The sequence below is a fragment of the Homalodisca vitripennis genome, chromosome 4 (assembly GCF_021130785.1).
Source record: "Homalodisca vitripennis isolate AUS2020 chromosome 4, UT_GWSS_2.1, whole genome shotgun sequence".
Taxonomy (NCBI): Eukaryota; Metazoa; Arthropoda; class Insecta; order Hemiptera; family Cicadellidae; genus Homalodisca; species Homalodisca vitripennis.
In genome coordinates this window covers 35319931-35346999 of record NC_060210.1, presented here as the reverse complement: position 1 = coordinate 35346999, position 27069 = coordinate 35319931, and the positions used below count along the sequence as shown (strand labels likewise).

Below are 27069 nucleotides of genomic sequence, written 5' to 3'. Positions count from 1 at the left end.
TTATGATGCTCTATCACTAAGATTTATCGCACTCTAGCAAACTTTACTAACGATTCACCTATTACAGCACTACAGACACAACAGTCAGTTTATGAAATAAGAGCGACAGATTTATCGCACTCTAGCAACTTTACTAACGATTCACCTATTACACGCAACTACAGACACAACAGTCAGTTATGATGCTCTACTCCACAAAGAGCGACAGATTTATCGCACTCTAGCAACTTTACTAACGATTCACCTATTACACGCAAACTACAGACACAACAGTCAGTTATGATGCTCTACTCCACAAAGAGCGATAGATTTATCGCCACCCACAAGCACCTTTACTAACGAGTCACCTATCACACGCATCTTCATACACAACAGTCAGCTATGATGCTCTTATCCACTGTTGAGCGATGGATTTATCGCACTCTAGCAACTTTACTAACGAGTCACCTATCACATGATGTATCTTCAGACACCAACAGTCAGTTATGATGCTCTACTCCACAAAGAGCGATGATAGATTTATCGCAACCCAAGCACCTTTACTAACGAGTCACCTATCACACGCATCTTCATACACAAGTCAGCTATGATGCTCTTATCCACTATGAGCGATGGATTTATCGCACTCGAGTACCTTTAGTAACGAGTCACCTATCACATGTATCTTCAGTCACAGTAGTCAGTTATGATGCACAGAGACCGATACATTTATTATATTCTATTAGCTTTACTCACCAGGTCACCTATTACAGGTAACTCTAGAACGCAACAGTCAGTAGTAACACTCTACTTCGCAGAGAGCGACATGAATCTATCACATTCGGGCACCTTTACTACCGAATCAAATATCATACGCACAATCTCAAACGTGCAATCCTACTCAAATCTCAGACTCAAACGTCAGTTATGACGCCCTCCTATCTGTGTCAAACGCAAAAAAAATACACAATTCCAGATAAAATAGTCAGTTATAATGCTCAACTGCTTAATACATTTAATTAAAAGCTACCTTTAGATGTCAATCAATCCTGTGAATATATTTTAAAATTTGCATCGTTTCTACGTAAACCGACCCTTAAAATCTTTTATTTAGTAGTTTTTTGATATTTATAACTATTATTGATAACCTTTCAGTTTTGGTTATCTATGTATCACACAAGAAAAAAATATAATCTGAGAAAAATTTTGTTTTTTATAGTTTTAATCCTTTCACCTCCCATTTCAACATCCACCAAAAATTAACGCGTCTGACGATAGATTTGTTTCTTAGAAAAATTCGTCTATCGATTTAATGAGAATTCAAGTGAAGTGCTTATGCAGTTCAAATTTTCTACTGGTTCATAATAAATAACTGAATACCGAAGGAAAAAGCCTTATCTCTTAATTAATTCCCCAAATAAATTTGGTGACTACGATTTGAATAGGGTTTGGTTTACGGTTATCAAAGCAGACTGCATTAAAATAATAAATTTTGCTATATAATCATAAATGATCGTATATATGGATAGCTTTTACTTATCACTTTGTTGAACACATCTGATCTGGTCACCACACTAAAAGTAGTAATTTCTGGATACTATGACTATATTTGTTATCCCCCGCCTAAGCTATGAAGTAGTACATTTGGTTAGTTATTCGACTCTTTAAAACATTTTCAAATTTCTAAAAATCGACATACACACGGTTAACTTAGCGGATCTGATTCATGTTTAAATTACATTTCTTGTTTCTCTTGACCTTAAAGTACAAATCCCAGAAGGACATCTTGCGTTTCTAGATTTACTGTGTATGTACTGGATTAAAGATTCAGAGTTCAAAAGTGGTTTGGAGAACTCAATGTATCCAGAGGAGCACGGAAGGGATGGTGTCTGGGTATGTTAAGAAAGTCTTGCTAGCAGTACTCTATGGATCGGATTAGGCTATTTGAGCGAGGACCGTTCTCTCTGGATTGAAACTGTACAACTATATTTACACAAACACATTCTTTTGTAATTATTATATGTTATTTGAAAAAATATGTTTGAATAAATGGATATTATTTATCAATCACTTAATAACATATATAATATTTATTGCATACTTCTTCAAATCATTGTAAACCAACTTGACAGTAAAATCATATCATTTTAAATAAGTTATGTGTACAAGAGACATATGAAGCGTTGTGATATGGCTGGGCGGAAGGAGTACAGTGCTCTTGTATTTTATTCAGCGGCCCAGCCAGCCCGGGATATGGCTCCGGGCGAGCCACAATGGATTTACCAGACCGTAGAGTGAGGAACACCAGAATATTGAGTCTCGGCTCGACGTCGGGGAGCTCGTTCTTGTTCTTTAATTGCGATCCACGTAGTACCAGTACCGTACCAGTAGAATTGTAATTATCGTGACTTGTTATCGCTCTGCTAACTAGACTGAAATGTTGGATATTAGCAAGAACATAAAGTTAAACCACACGTATTGTAATTATCGGGAATTGTCAAAAGAGGAATGTTCCTGCTCTAAAAACTAGATTGAAATGTTGCATATTAGCAAGAACATAATATTAAAGAACACATATTCCATATTGTAATTATCGGGAATTATCAAAAGAGGAATGTTCCTGCTCTAAAAACTAGATTGAAATGTTGCATATTTGCAAGAACATGTTAAACCACACATGTTTCATATTGTAATTGTCGGGAACCGTCAAAAGAGTAATATTTCTGCTTTGCTAGCTAGACTGAAATGTTGCATATTAGCTGGAAGAAAAGGTTAAACCACACATGTTTCATATTGTAATTGTCGGAAATCGTCAGAAAAGGAATGTTCCCGCTCTACTAACTAGACTGAAAGAAATGGTGCAAATTAGCAAGAACATAATATTAAAGAACACATATTCCATATTGTAATTATTGGGAATTATCAAAAGAGGAATGTTCCTGCTCGGCTAACCAGACTGAAATGTTGTTTATTAGCAAAAACAAAAAGTTAAACCACACATGATTAATTTTTGATTATTCTCGTAATGTTATTTTCACTATATACATGCTGTATTTTGTTTATACCCTGTATAATATTTCACTAAAGTCACTGATGTGCTAAACATAACTTAACTTAATTATGCTTTTTCTCTGTCGCTTCATTAAAAACAATTTCACTAAACAGTGTAAGCTTATTGATATCCGATTCATTCCATATAAACCAGGGGCTGCAAGTAAATTGTACGGAACATTTTCTTCACCATTATTAGAAAGAATTGTACCAATACTTGTGAATTTTCAATCAATCCGAGATAAAGTTATATTCTACTTATCTCTCTCCACGTAAGACTAAACATGTCGGTTGTGTATCAGATCTGTCATTTTTAAAATATAACCAACAACCACATATAATTTCAGGATTGTGCCAGGATGGAACAAAAAAGTTCTATAAATTGATATTTGCGTTGTTAAATATCCAAATCTAAACAATCAAGTATTCACTGAGCGTTTGCGAAACATATCTGGTGAGGCTGGACAAATTACATTTCTATGATTGTCTATTTGTATGTTTGTCCGCATGAATTTTAAAAATTAAATGCCCTACAGACGAAATGTTAGAAAAGGCTTCATTTTTATACAGAAAATACTGAGTTCGATGATGGTGGGTGTCATTCCATGGAATTTGGTAGTGAATTATTTACGTTTATCTTATGGTGGAATGAAAAATAGCAAAAGAAATGAATTTGTGATCAAGATGAGTAAAATCAGATGAGATTTTAACACGTGAAATATGTAGCTCATTCATACAGTATAAAGAAAAAATTTATAGAATGGAAAGTCAATATTAGAAGCTGGTAACAAGATCTAACTTTAGCGTATTCTTGTGTTGTGTTGCCTTCCCTACCTCTTTTAGTAGCCTATTTAAACACTGCTATGGAGCCTAACTCTGAATGTGTCAAGTGGCAAGGTTTTTTGAGAAAAGACATCTACAGAACTCTCCATGAATCTTCCATTCTTAGATTCCATACAGACAAGAATAGGTTTGGTGTATGCTCAACAATTAAATTTGCCTGAGCATCATTTAAGCCATCACTCAGTTGGGTGACACAATTTCTCATTAGCCTGTCAGCAGGATGTAACTTTTTTGTATGTTGTTTTTTGCAGGATATCTTGAGAATGAAATAAGCTATAGACTTGAAAATTTGCAACGTTAGTGAAGCCTGTTTCGTGGAGCACGGTGTGGTGGATACATATCTTGTAAATAAGATATTATTAACTTTAATTTGATTGCTACGGCAAACTAATACCAGAAGTTTTTACATTACGCATGAAACTAATTAACGGTAGCCGAGAATACCCATTTTATATTACATTGATAATTTAATAAGTTTAATTTTAAAACGATATAGTTGATTTAGTGGTATGAGGAAATGTTAAAGACTATTTTGAATAGTTTAATCTACACAAGACCGACATCACTGCAATGTATAATCATTAATTGTTATTCATCTCGGAAAATCAACGACTTGACTTAACTTGATAACTCCACTAATAAGCTTTAGTATACAAAAATACACCAAGAACATTTATAAATCCATTTCTTTTTAGTCTAGTAGTATTAACGGCAAAGCCGATAAAACTAAAACTTAGCACAATAGGGATAAGCTAGTTTCTTATATGTGAAAGTACAGCAGAAATCGGTGTAATCATTCAACATGGACGATTACCCAAGATAAAGACCGCCCCCCTCCCCTGCAAGTATATTTAATGTTATTTTACTAATAACTAACGTTATCATTTGGACGATAATTTACGTTCAAGGAATAAAGAATGGATCTCATTAGTGGTGAAACATACCAAGAAACGTTTTTAAATAGAACAGAAACAAAAGGGTAACACATACTCCCTTTCGATTAAGGTTTGTCTATATACCTATCATTAATTTCAATTCGTTTTTTTTTCAGGTAAGCAGAGTGGATTTAAAGGATTTAAAGGACTATCTGACTTCTGAGTAAGTACAGTGAGTAATATTGAGCAATGTGCTTATTTGTTAAGACATGTTTATCTTCTCCACAGTTACCTTGTTTACAACTTGGTTGATATCTTTTGGGTTAAAAGTACACCAGAAGAATTTGTAGAAAACGATGACATCAAACACGTATTTTATCCTACAATATTTAAAATTTAAAAATATTATTAGTAAAATATCTGTTGGAAATACAGTTTGATTTTATATATGTCGTTGGAAAGCCTAAATATAGAACTTATCTTATATATAACATCTCTTTTCGAAAGGATTCTATCTCGTACGTCATTTAGTTAGTTCTGGTCATTTCCACAAAGTGAATGAGTATGAAAATTAAATATTTTTCTTTAGATCGAATGGGTAGAATGGCAGTTACATCATTGATGTTAACTCATTAGAATTTCAAATTGCCCGTATGTCAATGTGCAAGTCACGTTGGAATTAAACCAAGCCATGGGATTTAGAAAAAATGTTACATTAATTATAAAGCCTTCTACTAAGATTAAAGCAATTACTATCTCAAAAAGTTATTGACTTAAGTTTCATAGGAACACGATCATTGTAATAGGAACGAAAACTTGATTTTAAATATACCTTTACTATATGATAGTGACTATATTAAGTACGCCAAAACTTGATGAAGGAGTAGGACAATGATCTTTAAAAGATCGAATAAACAATGCTTCCAAATAGTAATACAACATCATGAATGTGGGTTGTACTTGTACATTAGCAAAATTAGAAAATTTAATTTTAATTTTAAGACTTTTACTTTGTAAAAGAAATCCTAATATTTACAAATAATATCAATTGTTAACTTTTGTTAAAATACTGCTGTAACATGTTTAAATAATTATTATTTCCAGCTTCTTTAATGTGAAGCAAAAGTACTAATACAAATTGAGAAATATGACGAATTAAGTGGAATTGTAATTAAAAAAAAATTAAATATAAGATAATTACAACCAAAATTATTCACGGAATGAATTATATTTGGTTTCTGCGTAAATGTTACATTTGGTGTAATTTATCAACTACTAGCACATGACTGTTGATAAGTGTATAATACAGATACAGCCATGGCACTGTGGATGAGACTGAGTGACCTTGACCTCCTACGCTCGGTCCGAGTTAGCACGTCCGACCTCCGTCTCTCTCTACTCATGACTGTCATCATGAACAGACCAATTTGATGACATCAAGGAAGTTGTGTCGGTCTTGAGTGCCTCTATCATAATTTATTGATAACGTTTTGCCTCTAGTTGCATCACACGGAAAGTTATTTTGGCGCTGCTCTAAGTGTTGTAGAGGCTAACATTCTTTCAGATTTATATTCGTAGAGAAAAATACTAGATTACTTTGTATTTTTTAACAGTTACGCGAGTTAACAACAAATAAATAGCGTTTACACGTTTACTCTGTTCATAAATAATAAGTATCGATAGATTTTTCACTTATAGATTTAACATTTACATTGTTCGATCTGTCATTATCCTGGAAGTGACCAAACTTAGCGCGTTTTGCATTGTCTTTATCATGACAACTATGATAAGAGACAATAATTCTGAAAAAAAAAACAGCTGATCAGAAGTAACGAAAATGTCATTCGTTCATTACTAGTAGATTAAACATTTAGTGATTGTGGCTTTAAAATATAGATATTGTGGTTATGAGCCGAAAATAGAACTGAATTGCGTAAATGAACGGTTTTAGGCGAAATACGTTCTTTCATTGGATGAAGTTTTGTATTATGAAATATAACCTTAAGAATGCAAAGGGTAATCAAATAAAATCCTAAAATCAATAAAGCTGTATCTTCCTAAATGTGCTTTTTGAACAGTTGTAAATATATGATTTCTCAAGAAAACGCGTGACCAAACACATTGAGCGGAGTTTAGACTCCATTATATAATACTACTGTATAACTTTATCTATACCCAGTTTCCTAAGAGAGTCTCCCCATCTTGGTTTGAATAAGATAACCAATCTAGTTACACCTACAATTCAAAGTGTTTATAACAAAGAACCGAGGATACAAAGAAACAATATTTTTACTACAGCAGTCTAATCTAAATCTAGGCCTACTATAGAATATTTAGACGCTTTTTTGGAAGAATTTATTTTCCGCTTCTAATCTTTCTCTTTTATAAACAAAACACGTTTGTTTGATTTATGTCAACATTTAATTAGGCATCTTTTCATTTACTATAAAAAATAAATTAAAAAGTGAAATGGGGCTTTTGACTATCAATACTTTTGTCCTGCGCGTACCTTTTTTCTAAGTGACAGTCTATTTTAAATTGATAGCCATTCAGAGAATTGTTCAGTCAAGTTTTTATTATACACGATTTCACAAATTATCATTCAACAACCTTTCAATATTAACAATGATAAAAATGCTTCCCTTTGACAAGGGAATTATTATCTGGAGTACCCATTAATATCTGAGTGTACCCATACTTTCCTTCAAATGGCGAGTAGCCTGAGGTGAGTGTATACAATTCTTAATGTTTCAATGCAATTTTGTTTACTTTTAACTATTTGAAAATTATATATTCAGTTGCTTATATTGAATGTTAATAGTACATGTATTGATATGACCAGCATTCTTCGGTCTACTTTAATATCAAAACTCAGAGGGAACATATTCCTCTGGGTGTATCGATTACGAATAATAAATTATACATTATTTTTACCGGAAAAATACAAAGCCATTCATAATATTAATATAACTGATGCAGTTCAAAATTTAGGAATTCTGTGGCACACTTTCTTTGTTCAATTCACCGTTTGTGGTTTAATGTTGTATTTTTCGCTTGTAACTACCGAATGCCCGCGATAAATTCGCATTTATTAATCTTTTGCGAAGTCTTGCAGCATTCGAGTTTATTACATCAAGAATTTTGTTGTGTCTCTACACACAACTTTACTCATTACACAAAACACATAAATAGCTTTTTTATGATATGTTAACAGTTTAACATGAAAAACGTTAGAATAATGTATCGAAAAAATGTTATCATGGACCACAATTTTGGTTTAGTGGTGGATTTGAAAATACTGCCACAAAGCAATCTAAACATTATTTACACACTAAATAACTCCTCTGACATATAATGCAAGTAATAATGTAATACTATATATATATATATATATATATATATATATATATATATATATATATATATATAATTAAAACACCTATATAGTAACAGACCTAGAGTATTTATGAAAATTCCCTGTTCTAATTGTGGTAAAATACTTCATTAACATAATAAATAAAACCTAAATAAATGTTATTTAGTTGAATGCCACAGACCGACGATCGGCCGCGCTCCTTCACTCGTCAATACATTGGTGGCGCAGGTATATTTCGTTTTGCTAGGTTGGTGTTGGTAGTGTGCCGCTTTCGCCACTGCCCGCGCGGCGCGACTGTTTCCAGCTATCCAGTCTGTGTTTTTGTAGCCGAGCGTTGATTCTCTGTGTTGTCAGTAGTTCTGTCACATTGTTGATTGAATGTTTTGGTATTGTAACCGTGAGTCTTGTTGATCCGATGTTTTCAATGCCACTTGTGTCTCATCGTCGTTTTACTAACTGTTTACCGCCAGCCGGTTCTGTGAAATGTGTTGCAGTATGAACATGTTTGTGCAAACATAACCTCAAATTTGCATAATTGGTGTTTAGTGATTAAAAAATGAATATATTTTGGAAATGCTTATGTTGAAAGTTTTGTGCATATAGACTCAAGTGATTGATTTTCATGTTGATTACTCCTAAGAGGTGGTTTAATATATTTTGTCCTAAAATAAAGTAAGAGTGAGAAAAACTTCCTTACGGCATCAGTTTTAAAAGTTGTTTAAGTGTTTATGAAAGTTATTCTTAATTGATTGAGGACTTCCGTACGGTTTGCCAAGCACGTCAATGTTTTGACTCTACATGTCATTCGATGGAAATAAATATCAGGTAAGCCAATGTTTAATATAATTTCCATTGCATACTTAAGCTAGCTCCTTATCGAGTAATGTTTATTCTTTAGTAATAAGCCTTACAATAATTTATTATGATTAATTATATATTAGATTGGAAGGTACATGACATAAATGCCCAGTTTAATTTTCAAAAAAAAAAATTAATATTTTTAAATCTAGTGACAATTTCTTGGAAATCAAGGAGCATATAAATTTAACTTATTCCATAATTTACACGTTAAGTGTAACGATTTGAAAATTAACGCAAATGTCTTATTCTTCCTAAACAAACATCTTCCAAGAAACTGTAGATGCTGTAAGCCATACATGTAACAAATTAATAACATTAAAATATAAGTAAGTACTCCCATTTTCATTCAAGGGTATAAACAGTCTAAGGAGTTCATAATTTTTAAGTAGACGGTGTTTTAGTTTTTTGTGATCAGGAGGAAGGGGGGGATGGAAAGGGATGGGGAGAAGTGAATGCGGGTGTTTTGTTTGTCAAGGTCGTACCTCACTTCATCACCGTCACCCTCCTCTCTCACACTCTCTCTTTTTCTCTCTCATCACACATATTCTCGGAGAGGTATAGAGGGTTGTCAGCTGGCTTTTGTTTACAAACAGAAATCTGGCGGGAATGCTTCAAGTGCTACCAACAGAGTTAAGGACTGCCTACTACCTTTCTTGAGAAGTGGGTTGAATATTATACAACTTAATAGGTGCTTTTTGTCGGATTGTCCTGACCCTTAAATATTTTCATATTCGTAAGAGGCCTTCATTACTGTATTGTTAAGTAGGATTTATTACTGATGATCACCTATTTAATTTGGCAACACTGTTTTCCAAAGTAGAGTAGACCGAACTCACAGAGATAACATGTTTCAGGTTCACCGCTCCCTTCTTTTGATAACGCGGTTATCTCTGTCGTTAAGTCGTTTATGTGGCTCTGTTTTAACTGGACTAAACTTAATAGTTGACATAAATATTCACAGGATTTGCGCAGGTTAAAAAATCTACGTGTTTATATATATCCTGAAGTTTAATTGTAGGAGAGCTTACAACACTTTATTTAGTAAAATATATTCCGATTTTATAAACGTATTTACTCTTTGTAGACGTTTTCAATATTCATCCGCTTTTAATAAAGTACTTAATCGTGGATTAAACTACATTCATTCAATTATCAATTATTAAGTGCAATTATCTTGCATAACTAATCTTAGCTGTATCGTTCTCTTAAGAGGGTTATTATTTCTTTCCTTAAATCCCCAGTTATGGAAGCGATGTGAACAGTTTCTTTTTGCCTAACTTAATTAGAACATCTTTCGGTCCCATCGTTAGACACGCTTCTTAATTTGTTCATGAACATCTATCTGATATATAAACAGTGTGTCTGTCCTGCCCATATGCCTCTGCAGCAGAATTATACCACAGAGGTCCACCCCATAATTACTTTTATAGGTTGATTATAAAAATATATACATTGCTTTATTCAGAGAGCTGAATCACACAACTCATGTCGTAATGGTCGATATGTAACCCTCTAAGTGGCAGTTGGTCCTAGATTAGCATGTCGATCTTAGGCTTTTCGCAGGTTTATCACCATTATCCTTGCAAGGTGTCAAAAAACTTGAACCTGAAACTTGTAGTGTTTTAATACAGTATTGGAGAATATAAATCTAATAAACACTGTTTACAATCTCAAAAACGTGTGCATACCCTACAACATCAACATAGCGCTATTTGCAATATTATAATATTTTGACGTTGTTGTTAAATTCTAAATAATTCCAAATGTGAGTTTTTGCAATGCATGATATTTGTGATGATTGTAATTTAGATGGCTCATACGTACTTCGAAGAAAATTTTCAGTTTTACTAAGTATAGATGTATTATTAGGGTACGTACTCTACTCTGTTCCGCGCCATAGCGTAGTCTCGTGCGTACACCAGTATAACTTTACGAGTGTGCCAGGTTTGCTTGCACAGTAGCCGGAAATGTTTGCCGCTTCGGTCGGCGTGAAAGTGAAAGTACGTTGACCTCTTCTCTACGAATGTCAGCCGACCAGAAGTTGTGTTTTAATCTAATAACCACTCTTACTTCCTTATCGGGACCAGAAACCAGTTTCGAGCCAGATCGCTTCCAGCATCTGCTTAGTTTATTCGTTATGCCGACAACACCGTTATCTGAGGTTATATTTTAGTGGGAATTACCTCTGTATTTTGATGTGCTATTTCCATAACAAGAAGGATTCGTGGCAGTCTAACGCATACACAACAATTATACGAAGCACCCCTTTGGTATTTTAGTTTCCGCCGATTTCTAAGTGAAAACTTTAATCAGCTGACTGCCAATTATTTTTGGGTTTGAACTATGAAATGTCATAAGTAATTAATTAGGGGTTTGATTGAATATTCACTTTTTTATAACTATGTTAAAATATTTTAATGACCTAATAGGTTTTTAAATAACTATATAAAGCATAACTTCAGAATAAATGTTTATTTTGGTTATGAAAATAACAGTTGGGATCATCTCTCAAATTTTGGATGGGAGCAGTTTAGATTTGTAGTTTTTAATAATAAATTCATACTACCCTTAGATAAAACGTTCTAATTAGCTAACTTAGCTACCATAAGGTAGTATATTAAGATGTTCTTAGAATAAGGTTCTTGAAGCATGCTGTCTATATTTAAGGAATCAGCTGCATGTCTAGAATAAGTTTGTGAAGCAAGAGCAATCAGTAATCCCAATGTCAAAACCCACGACAGAAGGATAAGTCCTGTCGTGGTGGTTTAGCTAGGAAGTAAAGTTACCTTAATCGTAAAATCGTCTCTATCGGTCTTAGGATAATAAATATTGTATTTATCAAAACATAATAAGCTAATTTTGAGATATAGTTTTTTATTTTTTGCCATTATTTTTCAACTGCATTTGCAATTTGCATTTATACTAACCATTTAAAATTTTCGAACAAATCTGAAGGTGTCCGAAAATATCATGTACCAGTGCCACTGTGGTGGTGGATCAGTAAATTATATATATTTAAGGACGACAAGGTCTATGTGGCCGTGGGCTGTGTGGATCCAGATAGGACTGGTCCCCCCACGTCAGGCCGCAACCAAACCAGTTGTACTAGATCCATTGATACCTTTGTACCTTGTCCACCCATTCATGTGTGCAGAATGCTATCGTCTGCTCCAGCGACCAAACCTCGAATAGGTGAAATCTGATAATTACCACAAATCTTAGGGGTAGGGTAAATTCGAATACAGCAAAAAGTAATATCCAACACAAGGACGTGAGTTGGTTCAGATTGAACAGTGAATTTAACCGTGATCATATGACTGTACAATTTTATTATTAGAATAAAAAAGATGGTCCTGCAATACCACCGTGAAATGATCGAACTTCGTTATTGTGACAATGGTTATATTAAGTTTGGGATACATTGTGTTCGCCATTAGGATCAGCCATTGCTGAGCAAGATGGCTGATCCTAATCATGTAGTCCACATAGTTTAACATTCAAAGATTAAAATACTCTGAAGTTTATTCATTCCGTTTGAGCATAAGTAACACAGCTGTAAACGAAAAGTCTATCAAAGAGATTTGCTCGTACAGCTTGGCAAACCGAGTTTTGCGTATTGCCTTTGGCTTTGATAGGTAGTTAAGTACACGTTTTGGATATATTGGTTGGTACATATATAATGAAATTTTTTATTTTAATTCGTAATATGATAGAAACGATATACTTTTAAGATTTGCAACTGTTATACTGTTACTGCAGGTATCCAAAATTGAAGATTTTTGAATAACATTTTTTGTGTGAATACAACATTAAATATATTTATAAGAATATACTAGTTGATAAATCTAATGAATTAAACTAAATAAAAGCTGAAAATAGAAGTCTAAAACATAACGGGATTAGATTCAGACCTTCAGTAACAGTGGCGGAGATTGCCGACAGGATATGCAAAACGTCCTAGGATGGAAAGGCAAAAACAACCATAAACCCAACGTCACCACAGCTAATTCAAAACAGACATGTGGTATTAAACGTTGTTTAACATCTTTGTTGTTACTCTCGAAATTTCTTTTTAAACGAAGCATATTAATTTATTCGTTAGTTACTGTGTTATGTCGCTGCATTTAGTTAGTTGGAATATTTGTTCTATGAAGAATTGTACGCATGAGTCCTAGTATTTAATAAGGTCTTTGTCACTTTGATAAGACCCCTAATTAGGCGGATCATTGTGCGCGGCAGTGAAAGGGCTTGAATGATATTATTAGAGGATGACGTTCTGCTCTGCCGAGACAAAATTCGCTCATTAAAATAATAATTGTAACAGGTTCTTTGATCTATTTTGACGCAGGGTGTTCGGTCCGGGTAATAAGATCCTGGAAATAATGAATTCTCTTGAGAGGAGTAAACAAGATTATCTACTTACGCATGGCCACTGTAAACCGGTTGTCGCTTACTTGATTGGGCTGTGGGCCGGATCGTGTCCGGTCATCGTGCTTCACTCCCGTCTAATAAATATTAAACAATTAATTATCCATTTGTTAATTATGATACGAAATAGATCGTGTTAACCTGGTTGTGAGTCAGTGAACGATTAAAACTTCTAGACAACAATGGAATCCCAATATAAGGCGCTATAAAATATGAGTTAAATGCGTTCATGAAAGAAGTGACACGAATACCACCAAATAAATTGTCATTAAAATACTGAACCTAACTATATTCACTTGGCATTGCAATAGTGGCGGAATCGGTTAGCGCATATCCCCCAGACAGATTTGTTACCAAGCCAAATGTCACAATACACAGTTTCAAGGAAGTCTGTGTATGTGGAGAGTGGGGTACACTACTCGTGTGCATTTTAACTATCACACAATACAGACCCACAATTAAGATACATTTTAAATAATTAAAAAACGTGCATTTTTATACATTTTCCTACTTATATTTATTTAGGTTTCAGTGAATCGATCTTGAAAAGATTCGAAACAGAGAATTTACAACAATTGAATCAACCTACAGTAAAATTGATGCTATACATGTTTTATGTTTTGTGCGTTTCAAAATGTGGTACATACAAGGTTCTGGAAAGTTCTTGTACCAATGAATAATATTACTTGGTTATACTGCAACATGGGAATAGCACTACGGGTAAACATTCAACTAGTACGAAAACATTCATACAATTCCAATATTATTCTATATGAAGAGAGCTAAAATTGGAATGTCTATAATACGGTTTTCGTTTTATATCTCCACCTTTTACGGATCATAAGATAGAATAAATTGAGTATAGACCATCTTAAAATCCTGTTGGTGCTGTGGACGTATGAAAACAGAAAACATGTTTCCAAGCACAATTGTGTTACTAATTTGTATACGGGAATAACATACACAAATATGGAGTGACACTAACATTAGAAAAACTGCATTGTAAATCTATTATTAAATTAGTGTCGATTATAAATATCAAGGTCATGCAACTTACTTCTACAAAACAAAGGCATAAAAAAGATACATTTAAACAACGAGAAGGTATAAACGCTGTGTAATGGAACATAATGTAATAACAAGTTGCCGTACAAGCTTGATGATTGAACATGATTCATTTGTGTATGTGACACGGTAACTGCAGCTAATCCAGGGCTGATTGTGAAACTGTTCGAAACTGATGAGGCACGCCGCCCCGTGATGGGATTTGCAGAACTCTACACTCTTCCATCATAGTTTATGCTTTTGAAATCCCAAACTAACAGTATTGTGTTAAAGGTTAGTTTTCATTATTCACAATTACGTTTAAACAATTGTATTCCGTTTCAAATGTGTTAAGGTTTGTTTACAACACTTTTTCAACGTTTTCCTGTTTTTTATGTCAACATCAGACATCAATGTCAAGAGATTAAAATCGGCACTTTCCACTATTTATGTGGTAGGCTGACACACAACTATATCCTCTCATGTAAGAAGTGTTTTATCCAAGCTAAAACATTTTTACATTTGAAAACAATATTGTTTAATGTGTTCACAATACTAACGCAACTATTATTAAGGGAAATGCCTCCATCGATTTCACGAAACGATCCTGGACTACGTATAACGTTGGGTCTAGCCCTGTGAGTAATACTGAGGCGCCGTTACCGTTGCAGGTCATGTCGGAGAACATAGTGGTTTCGAGTTACTTGTCAGCAAATGGCGATGCGGGTAATAACCCCCGTACCTATTATTACTCAACCGGTCACAATCCACGTATCCGGTTGTGACTGTTAGTGTGAATTCTTACGATTTTACGCCTTTAAATTAAATTTTTTACTTACTACTGCACCTGTTATTGGGCAGATTATTTCAGATCCTTGTGTGAAAAGTTAGCAATTTATTTTTATCCATTCCTTCATCATTATGCATTAATTAGTATTTGAAAAAAAAACTAAATTACTCTATTCCTAACACTAGTACATTATGTCATACGGCGAAACGGGGCGATTTATGTTTTAATTGGACCTTTCTTAACTAAATCGAAACCAAAAAAATACGGTGATAAATATTTGTAAATACTACAAAACAGCATATTTTTTAATGCACTGCGGTTAATTAAAATCTGTAACATGTAAAATAAAAATATTGTCTATGTGTTCGTAATTATATAATTTTAAATATTGTTGGGCTTGGACATTTTAAGTCAAACGTAAACCTAATTATACGATATAGGTTTCAGAAGAATATTTAGCGTTTAAGTCTATGATTTAACAGTTTTTATGAAGGGCAATACACATTGTTTGTCAAGTTTAACTATATGAATATAATGGTTAAATTTTATTTTTACTATAACGATAGCACGTTTTCTAAAATTTTTACCTTACTAAAGTAAATATTCGGTAATATAACAAGCTTGGCTATGTAAGGTATTTGGTGCATGGTGTTATACGTCAAATAAAAGTCTTAGCAACTAAACTCCTACCCGTACAAAATATGAGAACATTTAATTAATTCCCAACAAATTGTTAACACGTAACCATCTATAACACATTTGGTACAAAATAATAATTAAATACTAAACAATATCATCTTAATTCAATACGATAATCATAGACTTAAACATTGTTAAATGGCGATTTTTAGCCGCTATCTTGCCATCCTGAACGGATTAAGTATACCACAGCATTCTGTATTAAAAGTATTCCAATCTTGAAAATTAGCAAATATCTTGAAAATGATCTGCAACATTGAGAATGGAACGTATAATTCTGTGTGGTGGAAAACCGTACAGCTGAAAATTCCAAATAGTATACCTAAATTGGGGTGGATTTAGTAGAGCAACATTTTGAATTAAAGTTCTGAGCCATTCCGTTACAGTGAAGTGCATTCGTGAAAGATATACTAGGAGGGAGGTCTGGGCCAGATCTTGATATCTTCTCTCTCCGAAGTAATAGTTTTAGCAAAACTTAAGGAATTCTAACTTAGAAGATTAACTTACTATATTTGTAAAACTAAAATTTGGCAGTATGAACTTTCAGAACTGTACTACATTGTTGTCCGAGCTTCATAATTTGTCTCATAAATATTTCACAGTGTACCCACAGACAAAGGAGTTTGTTTTTCTGTGTTTTACTCTATATCTAGACTGAAAATCCTAATTCATGTAATCATTATCTATAGATAAATCTAAAAGGACTACTACATCTGTACCCGCTAATGCCGTGACATGCTGAGCCTGAGCGTGTGGATGTGACGGGTTGTATTCGTGTATGGGCGGGAGGGAGGCGGCGACATGCCCACACATCCTCCTCGCTTTCACAGGTGTGTCCTCATGGTAGCCGATACATTCTCCCGAACATAATACGTACATGGTACCCAATCATGTGACCGATTGGATGCTACGTCAGGATAGCACAGATTATACCCGTGTTAATCAAAGTTGGTACTAATTACCGAGTGTATGCAATATTGATACAATACGATACAATATTCATTGCGTTAGAGAATATAGTACAATTAAGTAAAAGATAATCATTGAATAGTGAATGTTACTGATGTTGTACGTACCCTATTTAAATAATCTGCCAGTTACATAAACTGAAACGATGGTGGAATTTTCCTCTTCTAAACACTTCATATAGTTGCAAAATGTAAACTTTCATCTATGTAATTATTTGAGTAAATTTGAACTACTGTCTCGACTAAAGACTTTCGAAACCCAAGCGATCCGTTTGGAGAAGCTCACTATGAACAGAGAACCGTTGTACGGGATGTTTGAAACCACAAATTATGGAAAATCGGCAACTTGGAAATTAATACTCAATACTGTAATCACTAATTAATTAAAAAACGAACTAACACATTCGAAAGTTACTAAATTCATTCCACCAGAAGTGTTGATTTGATACTACGGTATTATCCGGAGCCCACTCTGTCCCTACTTATTATTTAGCTACAGTATTACGCCGTATTTATAAGTTGATAAATTAATACATACAGAAAAAGTGGATTTCTTACTGTAAGTAGAAAAAGTTACAGTTAAAATATACGAGCACTAGTGTGATCTGAGCTTTAATTTAAGTACTATCTCGAGAGGTATTTTCGGTTCTTGCCACTAAGCCCGCACTGATGGTCAGGAACATATCTGATCAGTACTTTTCTCGACTTAAGTTCATGTCTCAGATCATCCAACTTTTCCGACCTCAGATCACGTTCTGCACATCTAGGAATAAAAGACAATAGCCTTCGAGATTGTACACAAATCACGTTAGTGCTCCTTAACTGTAACTTTGGTACTACCAGTTAACATATATATGATGACCTAATCTAAACCTATTTACATCGCGCGTACATAAGTGTGTATTAATTACGCACTTGCAATTATAAATAAATTATGTCAAACACTTCGGCGTCTACTCTTCCATCAACCCGTTTGCAATCATCAGTCTCAGCCCATGGTTGAGGTCCACTCTCATTGGCTACCACTTAACGGAACCGATCCATTCGTCAAGTTGACACTTATTGCGAGACTACGCGGTTGGCGCGGCGCGGCGGCGGCCCGTGACGACAAACGTGTCAACTGTTACCGACGCGCGGCTGTGGCCATGTCCAATACGGGGAAACCTTAGACAGAACATGGTAGACAGAGAAGCCCGCCTGACCCAGATCACGCCGCTTGGCGGGAAATTGGCCGGCAAATCGGCTGTTAATCATTTCAACACTCGGTCGGCTGGCAGCCATGCCTCTGTTGCTACCCGCCGCACGCTACTCGCTGGGCAGCACGGCCTCGCTCCTGTTTACTCATATTTAAGCCATCATTCTTTACTACGTGTTCAAAAGTTACAAAAAGAATTGCTGGGTGTCATCTATAAACATTGCTTAGACACAAACCTCTATTGGGAAGGTTTGCAAATCTGTGTTTCGTAGACGCGTTATTTAATTGATTTGTAATACAAATATTTTATTGCGCAATATGATTATTACCACCGAGAATGGATGGAGTTTGGAAGAAAGTGTACATGCATTGCAGTTCATCAATTTAATATGTCATCTGCATAAGAATTGCGTGGATGAATACAGAAGACCCGGACACCACTTTGTTACTCATACACAAGCCAGAAACAAGTGTACATGTTTTTGTAAACATAATTGGTGTGTTTATTGACACCATATGTACAGATTTCGATATTTAACTAAACAATCGGAAAAAATAAATATGCTACCGATGCTATTGTACTAGGAATAACATTCGATTTTAATATAAAGGAAATACAAAAACTTTAGTGCTCTGCATTACATTTAAAAACGGTGTGTATGTATATTTTTAATAAAAAAATGTATTGCAACAACGTCATCGTAAAATGTTTATTATACATTCAAACGTTATTGGACTTATCTCTTAAATCGGTGTTAAAAAAACTGTTAGAACTGCAATTTATGTTTTTTTTTCATTCATGTGTTCATCTTTCAGCTTCACCTCTCTTTAATACGTTTAAAAATATTAGACTAAGGATTGTATTGAGGTGATTCAAAATAATATCAACAGTCTACAATTATAAAATGAATTTTGACTGAAACCAATTTAATTCAACTCGCACAGCGTCCATAAACCTCGTTAAGAACTATCAATGGGAGTGCTAACGTTCCCAATTTGATTCAATTCAGAGAAATTGAATTGGGATTAAAGCAAATTGATCGAAATGCGGTCTGGCTGTCGCGCCGCGTCGGTTTCATCAACACTTTAAGCTTTAATAACAGCTGATCGGTCTCCCTGTAATGGCGTTGATTGGCGGCACTCTCCGTAACAGTGAATGCTAGTGCCGCAGGCTCGCCAGACGCCGTGTAGCCTACTCTATACTCGTACATCCATCAACACTACTATTTACTTCCTGTCGAGAATTCTCTTAGGTTCAACGCCCCCTTCAGTCTGTACCGACGGTGTGCTTTATTTACTTTCATAAGCACACTTATTACTCGTTAATTAGATTTTTCAGAATAGTACCTTGTAAAAAATACGTGTGCCGTCTTATAATTGATTTTTTATCTATGCCAAAATACCCGCAAGTTTCAATTTTCATGTATATAAATAAGCTATGCACGCATATAATTCGTTGTCCGTAAAGCACAAAGCCGACTAAGACACTTGTTTGGGGTTCGTCCTTCACAACTATGAATGGCATCGCGATAAAAACCATAACGTGGGTCTATTAGCCAGTAATTATAGCCTATTCGTACTAATCAATCGAAATAATTGTTCAATATTAACATTTATTACAACTAAAAACTGTACATTACTTTTATAAGTAAATTGGATTCTTTATTTTTGTATGGATTTATGTCGTACCTTTTTCAACAGCAGAGGTAGTTTAATTTTAAAGAGAAATAAATATCTAACATTGCAATAGTGTCTTTGTCTTTACGACCGACCATCCAGCTCTATGCGATAACTCTAAAAACGTTCTACAGACGAAACTTGGTACATGGGTTTCTCTTGGCCCAAAGAACAACTCTATTGAAAAGCAGTCTGCCCGTCTGTCCGTCCGTATATGCGACACCTCTTTTTGTTACGTACTTTCGGGTCTCCGATACTCCTTTGTATCAGTTTAGTGTATTCTGATTTGCAATCTAAGGAATTTTCTTTTACTTGCAAGGCCTTTTCACACTGTGCACAAACACGTGACTCTAACCATGCGGGATATAATGTGTGTGCTCGAGAATGCATTCGTGAACAATAAATGTAATGGAAGTTACATTTCTACAGAACTTCACAAGACCGCGGAACTCTATTTCTTGTTAACATTACAGTAAAGACTCGCAGACAGAACACACCTGTGCAGTGTACTTCTGGCTCTCGCGAGTTCAAATAATCAAACTATTTCCATGGTTGTGTCACTACTCGGGAATGTGTAGTCTACATCTCCCGCGCTTCTGTCAACATGCTGTTTTGTTGGGAATTGTGGCACCACAATGTAACATAGTTTCACTGTAAACAATTTTAAAAACCGAGCATTTAAGTTATTGTATTTTTTCTTTTCTAGAAGTAAAGTGACGCAAAATACCAAACGTTTACACAACTCTTTAGATGTTAAAAAGGATCTTCATCCGTTGTCTTTCATATTCGGGAAAAAGAACTGTTTAGTTTTTTCAGATAACTCTGTTGAGTAACTGGCAAAGCAATTGAATATTTAACTTTATTTATTCATGCAATACTTTATACCAGGCCCAGTGGCGTAACTAAGGGGAGGGGGAGTAGGAGTACAGCGTATTACTAAACATATTTGTACAATAACAATCCATCTTGTCGTAAGTACAGCAACATTTAGTTTTATTTTCGATTAGGCTAATCTAATTTATTTACATTTTACATTTATTCAGATATATTCCATGATACATAGTGTAAAGTACTCTTGAATGAGTCTCCCCCAATCTTTGTATACAAAATATTCTGTAGATTATGGATTAAGTCAATACATGATATCCTTGCTCTACACAGTGGTTAAGTCCGCCATCAAGGCATCAGCGTGCATCGTGTCGCCATTAGTAACGCTGTAGGGAGGCAGGCGTTGGCTGACGTTGGTTAGGCTACAAGGTACAGTAGTTAATTAGTTTCCTAGACCGAAACAGCACTGGAGGATTCATGCCACATTATATACAAATATTTGTAAAGAACCAATTACCATTGTGGCGCCAATTGATGATTCAGCCAATTAAAATATAGTTTATAATAGTCTACATCAAATTGTTGCAACGTTCGTAGTAAGTTAGAAATTATGGAAGAGAGAGAAAAGAATATAAGAGCGACAAAGGAAAGTAGCAAGAGGACGGAAAAATATATGGAATGTGAGAAAAATCACAGGAAAAGTAAACAAAGAATATAAAATAGGAGGGTAGAAACATTATCTTGACAATCACAAAAATGCAGATTTTGTCGTAACTTGAACATTTTTATTTAATTTACTTCCATGTAACACCAAATTGAGAAATATTTATGTACAAATGATTGAACACTAAATACCAATCTAAATATAAACAATATTTACCCATTGTTATAAATGTTAAAGTGTTAAGGAGTCCATTAGTTTTATCATATTGTAAATAACTTAACGTTTATTTTAGCATTAGGCAGTTTTTAATGTAAATTTAGGTGTTACCCTAAAAACATTTAATAAAAACTTTTTCGTAAAGCTAAAAGAATCAAATTCATCAATCATTCATACATTTATTACTTTGGTGCTTTATTTTAACATTGATGTATACATAAATATGTTGTATTTTATTATTATATGTATTATTTTATGTGTTTTGTTATGTTGTTTTGACCTGAAGAAGCGTAATGCGAAATATAGTTAATTAATATTAATATGTTGGCCTTTTTCTACATATATATATATATATATATATATATATATATATATATATATATATATATATATACACACACACACATTTCCGTTCAAACATTTGATTTTAGCAAACTATTCTCTGTATAAAAGTATTTTTTAGTGGAGTATTAAACTCATATATAGAAGGTAGTATTAACAATAATTCATTGATTGTAAACATAAACATTGGAGACCGACAAAAAGTGTAATCTAGGTCCGCATTGTTGTTTTTGGGCCTGTGGACTGATCCTGTTGTTAGAATTCACGGCAGCGTGGCGTCTCGACGTCGGAGAAAATAAACACAGCTGTTGGGGTCACAGCTTTACTTTGAGAACTTGTTTCAGCTTTATGTACTTTATGTACTTTAGGTTCATTGTAGTTGTATTCAGGTATTCAGAACATTTATGTGGAACTTCTGAAACACCAAAGTTACCCTTTGTGAACGAATGATGTAATTATGAGACGAGTTCAGAATACAATTAATTCAAGACGAGTATTTTAGTAATACTATATAAAACTATAAGCTGTCCATGTTCAGTTCTACGTGTTCTAATGTACTTCAAACTCTTAGTTTTGTGCATTTCTAATTAATTGGGGTTAGACTCTCAACAAACATGAGCCTTCGAGCTATTTAAATATTCGGTTTATTGCTTGACTTCCCTAATTATCATTAACAATCCATGTTCGGCTTTTGCCAGAGAGGGTTTTTTGTAAATAATTTATTATTATGTAGTATGGTTTCATAAAGGGACAATCTTCCAGGCCTTGTGAAAGGTAGAATCATTTACATTCAAACTAACATAGTTAAGTAATATCTTTCTTCCTGAAATTTCACCGTATTATGTAGTTATTTATACCTTTAATTTTCTGGTATTTTTTCTCAGCATTGTACAATATTGTTGGAGCTACCGCCACGCGCATACCAAACGTCTATTTAGAATATGCCTGATATGATAATGTCGCTTTAAACTCGTACCCCAAGTAGGAAGTACGCTGACACCTGGTCCTGGGTATGTCCTTGCCACTCACACACTGGCACGCGCACACATGCGCCCAATATGGCTGACAATGCTCGTGTAAACCGTGACTCATGCGAGGAGTACGCACTTGGCTCGAGTCGGAGTTTCAACAATGGCCATTATAAGCGGCTTTCGTGAACGCAGTGTAGACTATCAATTTCGATGCCACCTTTCACATATTTCTTTATTTCCTTCAATTTAATTTATTGTTTGGGAGAAATTTAAACAATAAAAATATGTTTTCATCACTCTGTCAATGAGCTGTTTATACAGTTGGGATCTGCGAAAGTCATAGTTTCCCTCTTAGCTAAACCAGCAGATTTTCCTTCTCCAAAACAATATTTTCCCTACGTAAACAGCTCTTTCCCTGTGAATTGAAGTGTGAATCCGTTTTTTGTTTTTACAGTCCTATGTTCAAACAGCTGCTTTTAACACTAAATTGAATTATAAGAATTATAAATGTGTTGCATTTCATTATGAAAGAATAATTACTAAACTATGGATTTTCAGGTAATCTTTTAAAAGACAACGTGTGCTTTTTGGCAATTTTTATAGTTCGATGCTCGTTTCGAAAGTTATTTTGAGGTAACAATTTGCACGCTCAACTTTGCCGAAACGTACTATTCTCGGTCTTATTTTTCCAACTTGCAAGACAACGAAAGTTGGTACTATCAGTACCTAGAAAATGATAAGTAAATCCATAGGTAGGGCGGTGGTGATGGGGCCACACAAGCAAGAGATAACCAAATCCTAATCAGCTGTTCCAAGGTCACCTGAGCTTTTGATAAGCTTATCAGAGCGAGACTTGAAATATTGCGTTGTGTTGCTATTCTTAGGTTGAATCTGAGATATGGGCTCCTTGGAACCTTTGCTTACTGAATTTGCAAAGCTCCAATTAAAACTTCTTAATGATTTTTCTTAGTATTTGGTAGTTTAAAATTAATCCTAATTAATATCCAGATAACGGTTACTCATTTGATTTATTTTTTAAGTAAGTGTTTTAAACTACATATATATTCGAGTCCCGGCGGAGCAAGTACTTTTTGCGATTCAATGTTTATTGATAAAAATAAAATAAGGCTATTGCCATTTATACGAACTTGATTAATGTAAACAAAAGTCGTTTTGACAGGTATTTGGTCTTCCGATCATATGTTAAGTTTAGTTATTTAAAACGCATATGTGACAGATACGGCCAAATACAAAATAATTGAATCGTAAAAAGTGAGGGCTCTGTGGTGTAATGGTAGCACATTCACCCGGCAAGTGAGAGATCCGGGTTCGAGTCCCGGCGGAGCAAGTACTTTTTGCGATTCAATGTTTATTGATAAAAATATATATATATATATATATATATATATATATATATATATATATGGGCATTTCAATGTAAATATAGAATTTGCTTATGAAAAGATCTCAGGAATAATCTATTTCATACTAAATTATGAAGTGAGCAGCTTTAAAGAAGTTCTCGTTCATCCCATCTTTCTTCAATAAGAACATCAATTCGAATTACTCCATTGATCAGAGCCAAACAGGCTGGGGGAGGGAGAGAATTAATGGATCACTTAAAGCTCTCCAGGGGTGCTTTGGTCAGCCTGTTGGATATTTAATTAATAAGAGTTTTCTCATTTTAGGGATGATGATCCCCAACTACTCTTACGTCAAATATCTTCATGCTTTCTGTTGCATGCCTTTTGAAAAGGTGGATGTGGACAAGAATATAAATTATTCATCTTACCTCGCCAGAGGAATTTCCCTTAGGAATGGAGATTACATGAATTTAAATTTATACGCGTTTAGAAGGACTTGCCATTTCAATTGTTATTAAAATTTTCATCATGAGTTTTAGTCAATGAGTTTTCCTCTTGTGCATAATGATGTTTATGGCCGTGAACATTAGAATTCCATAGTATAGAAAATTATTTGCTGCAATTAAGTGAATTGATGTATTAAATTAATCTGTTGCTTTAATTGAACAACATAGACTGGCATTGGATTTATTAATTTAATAATGATACAAAAATTGTTACATTAATGAAATGGAATAAGATATGACACTTTAAATTGGATAAACATCTTATTGCAGTTAGAAATGGCAATATGAAAAGGACGATAGTAAATGAATTAATTTTAATATACAATCTATAGTATTTCTATGATTTCCACTTTGCAAATAAAAAGTTATTTAATGTTGTGTAATGTGGTTTAGTTGGATTTCTGTTTTTAAGTTTCATAAAAATAACTGTTACAACCTTCCCTAAAGACAGGAAACATACTAAAACATTCGTTATCATCCATAATGAAGTGTAAATGTAAAAAATATCAGTTTGGAAAATCTTAAAATTCTACCAAAACACTATTAAAGTTAAATTATTTTTAAAGCGAAGTACATTAAATTATGTTCACCGAAGGGGATAACATTTTTGCGTTCCAAAACATTTAAGTTTGTAAATAATTATCTTCGGTAATTTTTCACTGTTTGGTTTAAAATGTCTAAAAATGATCATTTTTAATCTTGTAATTTCCTTCCGGAAGGAAAAAAATATTTTTCCAAATCATGTCGTCATTGTAAGTAAAAGTGACTTCTGTAAAATAGTAAAAATCATCTGAACATAGTACATATAGTCTACCGTATTAACCATAAAGGGACAAAAACTATCTATTTATATACATCTTAAGTAGTTATGATTAAAAGTTCGTTTTTCTATTCTTCGGATGACCTAATAAATCCATTGGATATTTTCCGTTACTGGATTGAACCGAAGCTACCTGAGGAGTCTGTAATGTTCCAGAGAAAAAACAATTGACAGTTAAGTCTATCACCAGGTGGAATAGTTAAGTAAAAGTAACTATTGGTAACTACTACAGCTTCATAAATAAAATTTTTTTTAATTATGGTTGCATTCGGCTATAGTAGCGAACATTGGTGGTCAACGTGCTGGTAACTGTTTTCTAGTTGTATAAATTCGAACCACTTTCTTGTAGCTAAAATGTATTGGATTTCTTAAATCACCAAATCAGGCTAATCCGTCTCCCAAGTAGGATGCCGAAAGTAAGAATCGTAACTTATATTCTGACTGCTCATTTATAAGCCCGGGTGATAACCTGCAGCCTTATCTATTTAACTCGTTCCGAGAAATGGTGAATGATGTTCTCTCTTTTAGGGTCGGTTATCTATCCGGTTGTTAAACATGCCATTACGATTCTACTTGACCCTATTCGTTCAATTGGTTTCGTATTTAATTCAATGAGACGAACATTTCTTCTGATAGTTTCTGACTAATCGCCTTTCGTCTGACGTTTGGAGCAAGTTCGTAATAGTTATTTCTTGAATGTTTTTTTAAATTTATGTGATATTACAGGTGCATTTAAAAATGCTATATGTGTATGTTAAAAATTGCTTTTTGTGTATCCATATAATTCGCATACAACAAACTGGAGGCAAGCACCAACGGTGCTTTTTAACATTACCGCATGACCAAACATGTCTTCTACTGTATTCCTTCTCTGTAACATTACGTTAAAGAATTGTATACCACTGTAAAATGTAATAGAATATCAGTAGTAAGTATTAAAAGACCAAAACGTCTATGTTTGAATAAAAATGGGTTTGAATCAAACCCATTAGCAATCGTATGAAGCAGCTCTCACTAAAGCATACACTAAAACCCTACTATATCTGACCTTTAAACCGCGTGAACGTTTCCTCGAAGTCTTGTAAACCCACATGAAGAATCCAGGAGCTGATTCTATGTCTATTTGTTATTTTATGCATTCTAAACCCTTGGAAAGATTTGAATAGATCATGTGTTGTTTCATTATTCTTGGCGTTTATGTTTGGATAGGAACGTAGCAGAGTAGAAACATGTTAATTGGTAAGTTTAGTAAAACCTTGTGTTATAACTAAATGCTGATTGAAATAAAGGGTACATTTTTGTTTTGTTGTGTAAGAATGTTAGTTATTATAGTCAGCATTATTATTATTACTAATCTTGTGTATTATTTCAAGAGTATTATAATGGTATTCAAGGTTCACGTAAAAATATATTTCATTTTCGTATTTTACATACAATCCATATATTTATTATAGTAAGTTTTTAGTCACGTAAGAATAATTCGCCTTTTCAGTTTAAATACTAATGTTAAAAAAATCAATACGACTCATTTATAGAAAAAAGTTAAAAGCATTCACAGTTAAGTTTGAGGCT

The 27069-nt window shown here is 33.9% G+C and overlaps 1 protein-coding gene across 6 annotated transcripts in view; it reads left to right on the top strand.

The window, feature by feature from the left end:
• LOC124359155 (ras-GEF domain-containing family member 1B-like) overlaps window positions 1–27069 on the top strand; it is a 657259-nt gene that overhangs the window by 306588 nt on the left and 323602 nt on the right. The window contains exon 1 of one of the 6 annotated variants that reach the window (XM_046811655.1): window positions 8411–8949. The exons of the other annotated variants lie outside the window; for them this stretch is intronic. The gene's annotated coding sequence lies outside the window, so the exon portion shown is untranslated. Of the gene's footprint in view, window positions 1–8410; window positions 8950–27069 lie in introns of those variants that run through there. 6 annotated transcript variants of the gene reach the window in all.